The sequence below is a fragment of the Syngnathus leptorhynchus genome, unplaced genomic scaffold, assembly GCF_054491065.1.
Source record: "Syngnathus leptorhynchus isolate UIUO unplaced genomic scaffold, UIUO_Slep HiC_scaffold_592, whole genome shotgun sequence".
NCBI lineage: Eukaryota > Metazoa > Chordata > Actinopteri > Syngnathiformes > Syngnathidae > Syngnathus > Syngnathus leptorhynchus.
In genome coordinates this window covers 1-5,000 of record NW_028232487.1, presented here as the reverse complement: position 1 = coordinate 5,000, position 5,000 = coordinate 1, and positions in this window count along the sequence as shown.

Here is a 5,000-nt window from a genome sequence, read left to right as displayed (position 1 = left end):
AGGTGGTCTGACGCTGCCGCGGGGTGAGATGGATCGGGCTGGACCCGGCGCAGCCGAAGCCGAGGACGCGGAACCTCGAATGCGACCCTCGCGGACCCCTAAACGAGAGGAGCTGCGCCCGGCCTCGTAAGACACCTCTTCTCCGGTGCTAGGTCGACCCCGACGCCGCTGGCCGCCGCCGCCGCCTTGCCGCTATCCCTCCGCACGTTTGGGGCCGGTGGCGACCCGCAGGACGGCCGACAACTCGCTCGTTTGGCGGGGCGATGCAAGGTTAGGCGAACTGGGCGGTAACTCGGGTTAGTCGAGGGGACTTCGCGGTGGACAGGGGGGTGCGAATCCGGCCGGGCGGCCCTTCGATGGAGCCTGGTGCAGGGACATTCAATGGGATGAGCCGCGCTCGCCGCGGAACCTTCGAGCGCCGCTACTCAGCAAGTAAACGAGAGGGAGCTGCGCCCGGCCTCGTAAGACGCCTCTTCTCCGGTGCGAGCGCCCCGACGCCGCTGGCCGCCGCCGCCGCCTTGCCGCTATCCCGCCGCGCGTTTGGGGAGGGAGGGCGACCCGTAGGACGGCCCGCCGACTACACGACCGTTTGGCAGAGCGAGTGCAAGGTTAGGCGAGCTGGGCGGTAACTCGGGTTAGTCTGGGGAGACTCGCGGTGGACAGGGTGGCGCGAATCCGGCCGGGCGGCCCCATCGATTAAGCATTGGTAGGGAGCCGAGGATGAGCCGTGCGAAGTGGCCTCGGAGGCGGTCCGTGGGGGACGACGGGGGGGGACGGGCGTCGGCCCTCCGGCCCGAGCAGAGAACGTTCGGTCACCCAAGCGGGAATCTGCGCCCCGGCCCGAGTCGGACTCGGTCGGTGCGGCCCGCTGAGGCCCTCAACTATTCCCGTACGCGGGGGTCGGGAGCTGCGGCGCTGCGCCGGCGACTTACCCGCGCGAGGCACGCACTGCGTGCGGCCAGGATGCGGAGTTGGATCGGCGCTGGTTGGGAACCCTCGGGGAACGAAGGCGGACGGCGGCCAGCCGGCGCCGACGAACCCGTCGGGGAGGGGGCTGGTGGCAGGCGCGATCGGCACTATTGCTGACTGCCGGGAGGGAAGCTGCGCCCCGGCCGAGTCAGACTCAGCCGTTGCGGCCCCCCCCGAGCCCGCAGCGCGTAGCGCGGAAGCCATACGCCCCCCCGATGCGGAGCGACAGACGCCCCCACGACCGCGGTTGGTCGGGAAGGCTTTTCGGATAGAGGTCGGACGGTGTGTGTGGACGGCTTCCCGTGGTGCCGCCGCTATCAAGCCGGAGGGTTTGAGAAACGACATTCGCGGAAGGACCGGCGCGGCCGGCGGACGCTCGCACGCGCGGCGCCCGACACTCAGCCGCTCGCTCGGCCTCCGTGGATCGTGGCTAGGTGGGATGGATGCCAAACCGGGTCGTCTCGGTCTCGCCGCAGTACGGTCGCGCCGGGGCCTGCGGGGCGGCGCGGGGAGCGCACGCTCACGCGGCGGCCGGGGCGCTAGAGTGCGACCCGCAGTGGGTAGGAACCGTCCACCCGACGTCGGACGAGCCGAGGCCGATGGAGGCCCTACCAAGGCGGGTCATGAGTGCCAGTCGGTCAGTTGGGTGAGGGGGTACTCGGAGGCCCGCCGGGAGCAGACGGGCGACCGGGGATGGGGGGCGTACGCGGGCGGGCGCCGGGAGAAGACGGCCCGTCCGGGGTCGAATCTCGGCCTGTGTTTTCGGAGCCGGCCGGGCATCACGCTCCCTCCTTGGATGGACAACATTCGTAGTTGACACTTTGTGTCATTTTATCCGAGCGGGCGGGCGCCTCGAGAGGCGGACCGTCCGGGGCGACTCTCGGCCTGTGTTTTCGGAGCCGGCCGGGCCTCACGCTCCCTCCTTGGATGGACAACATTCGTAGTTGACACTTTGTGTCATTTTATCCGAGCGGGCGGGCGCCGCGAGGCGGACCGTCCGGGGCGACTCTCGGCCTGTGTTTTCGGAGCCGGCCGGGCATCACGCTCCCTCCTTGGATGGACAACATTCGTAGTTGACACTTTGTGTCATTTTATCCGAGCGGGCGGGCGCCTCGAGAGGCGGACCGTCCGGGGCGACTCTCGGCCTGTGTTTTCGGAGCCGGCCGGGCCTCACGCTCCCTCCTTGGATGGACAACATTCGTAGTTGACACTTTGTGTCATTTTATCCGAGCAGACGGGCGCCGCGAGGCGGACCGTCCGGGGCGACTCTCGGCCTGTGTTTTCGGAGCCGGCCGGGCATCACGCTCCCTCCTTGGATGGACAACATTCGTAGTTGACACTTTGTGTCATTTTATCCGAGCGGGCGGGCGCCTCGAGAGGCGGACCGTCCGGGGCGACTCTCGGCCTGTGTTTTCGGAGCCGGCCGGGCCTCACGCTCCCTCCTTGGATGGACAACATTCGTAGTTGACACTTTGTGTCATTTTATCCGAGCGGGCGGGCGCCGCGAGGCGGACCGTCCGGGGCGACTCTCGGCCTGTGTTTAAGGAGCCGGCCGGGCATCACGCTCCTTCCTTGGATGGACAACATTCGCAGTTGACACTTTGTGTCATTTTATCCGAGCAGACGGGCGCCGCGAGGCGGACCGTCCGGGGCGACTCTCGGCCTGTGTTTTCGGAGCCGGCCGGGCATCACGCTCCCTCCTTGGATGGACAACATTCGTAGTTGACACTTTGTGTCATTTTATCCGAGCAGACGGGCGCCGCGAGGCGACCGTCCGGGGCGACTCTCGGCCTGTGTTTAAGGAGCCGGCCGGGCATCACGCTCCTTCCTTGGATGGACAACATTCGTAGTTGACACTTTGTGTCATTTTATCCGAGCGGGCGGGCGCCGCGAGGCGGACCGTCCGGGGCGACTCTCGGCCTGTGTTTAAGGAGCCGGCCGGGCATCACGCTCCTTCCTTGGATGGACAACATTCGCAGTTGACACTTTGTGTCATTTTATCCGAGCAGACGGGCGCCGCGAGGCGGACCGTCCGGGGCGACTCTCGGCCTGTGTTTTCGGAGCCGGCCGGGCATCACGCTCCCTCCTTGGATGGACAACATTCGTAGTTGACACTTTGTGTCATTTTATCCGAGCAGACGGGCGCCGCGAGGCGGACCGTCCGGGGCGACTCTCGGCCTGTGTTTAAGGAGCCGGCCGGGCATCACGCTCCTTCCTTGGATGGACAACATTCGCAGTTGACACTTTGTGTCATTTTGTTCGGCCTGTGTTTAAGGAGGCGGCCGTCCTCCACTCGGTCCGTGTTTAAGGAGCGACACTCGCGCTCCGGTTCGGCCTGTATTTAGGGAGGCGGCCGTCCTCCGCTTGGTCTGTGTTAAGGGCGACACTCTGTCCATGTTTGAGGAGCCTGGCCCTGACGCTCCTCTCCGGCCTGTGTTTAAGGAGGCGGCCGTCCTCCCCTTGGTCCGTGTTAAGGGCGACACTCGGTCCATGTTTGAGGAGCCTGGCCCTGACGCTCCTCTCCGGCCTGTGTTTAAGGAGGCGGCCGTCCTCCCCTTGGTCCGTGTTAAGGGCGACACTCGGTCCATGTTTGAGGAGCCTGGCCCTGACGCTCCTCTCCGGCCTGTGTTTAAGGAGGCGGCCGTCCTCCCCTTGGTCCGTGTTAAGGGCGACACTCGGTCCATGTTTGAGGAGCCTGGCCCTGACGCTCCTCTCCGGCCTGTGTTTAAGGAGGCGGCCGTCCTCCCCTTGGTCTGTGTTAAGGGCGACACTCGGTCCATGTTTGAGGAGCCTGGCCCTGACGCTCCTCTCCGGCCTGTGTTTAAGGAGGCGGCCGTCCTCCCCTTGGTCCGTGTTAAGGGCGACACTCGGTCCATGTTTGAGGAGCCTGGCCCTGACGCTCCTCTCCGGCCTGTGTTTAAGGAGGCGGCCGTCCTCCCCTTGGTCCGTGTTAAGGGCGACACTCGGTCCATGTTTGAGGAGCCTGGCCCTGACGCTCCTCTCCGGCCTGTGTTTAAGGAGGCGGCCGTCCTCCCCTTGGTCTGTGTTAAGGGCGACACTCGGTCCATGTTTGAGGAGCCTGGCCCTGACGCTCCTCTCCGGCCTGTGTTTAAGGAGGCGGCCGTCCTCCCCTTGGTCTGTGTTAAGGGCGACACTCGGTCCATGTTTGAGGAGCCTGGCCCTGACGCTCCTCTCCGGCCTGTGTTTAAGGAGGCGGCCGTCCTCCCCTTGGTCTGTGTTAAGGGCGACACTCGGTCCATGTTTGAGGAGCCTGGCCCTGACGCTCCTCTCCGGCCTGTGTTTAAGGAGGCGGCCGTCCTCCCCTTGGTCTGTGTTAAGGGCGACACTCGGTCCGTGTTTAAGGAGCGGCCCTCGCGCTCCGGTTCGGCCTGTATTTAGGGAGGCGGCCGTCCTCCGCTTGGTCTGTGTTAAGGGCGACACTCGGTCCGTGTTTAAGGAGCCGGCCCTGACGCTCCTCTTCGGCCTGTGTTTAAGGAGGCGGCCGTCCTCCACTTCCTTCCATGCACCACCACATTCGCAGTTGACACTTTGCCATTTTTTCAGAGAGGTGACACTTAGTCGTTTTTTCGAAAGTTGACACTTAGTCGTTTTTTCGAAAGTTGACACTTTGCCGTTTTTTCAGAGAGGCGACACTTAGTCGTTTTTTCGAAAGTTGACACTTAGCCGTTTTTTCGAAAGTTGACACTTAGCCGTTTTTTCGAAAGTTGACACTTAGCCGTTTTTTCGAAAGTTGACACTTAGTCACTTTTTCGCCACAGTGACACCTCCAGCGCGTGCCACGGCGCTTTTCAGGTCTTCTATCCGACCTTGTGCTGTCGAGGACGGCGTGTCCGACGCCGTGGGGAGACCAGCACCATCTCCTCCATACTCGTAAACGGGGTGCTTTGGAAAACGGGGGGAAAGTCGATGAGTACACTGACTACTGGGACCATTTCATTGTACTCTGGCGCACCTGAAGACCAAAAAAGGTACTGCACCTTAGCCCGGGTACCTCACCCCCTGGTACCTCG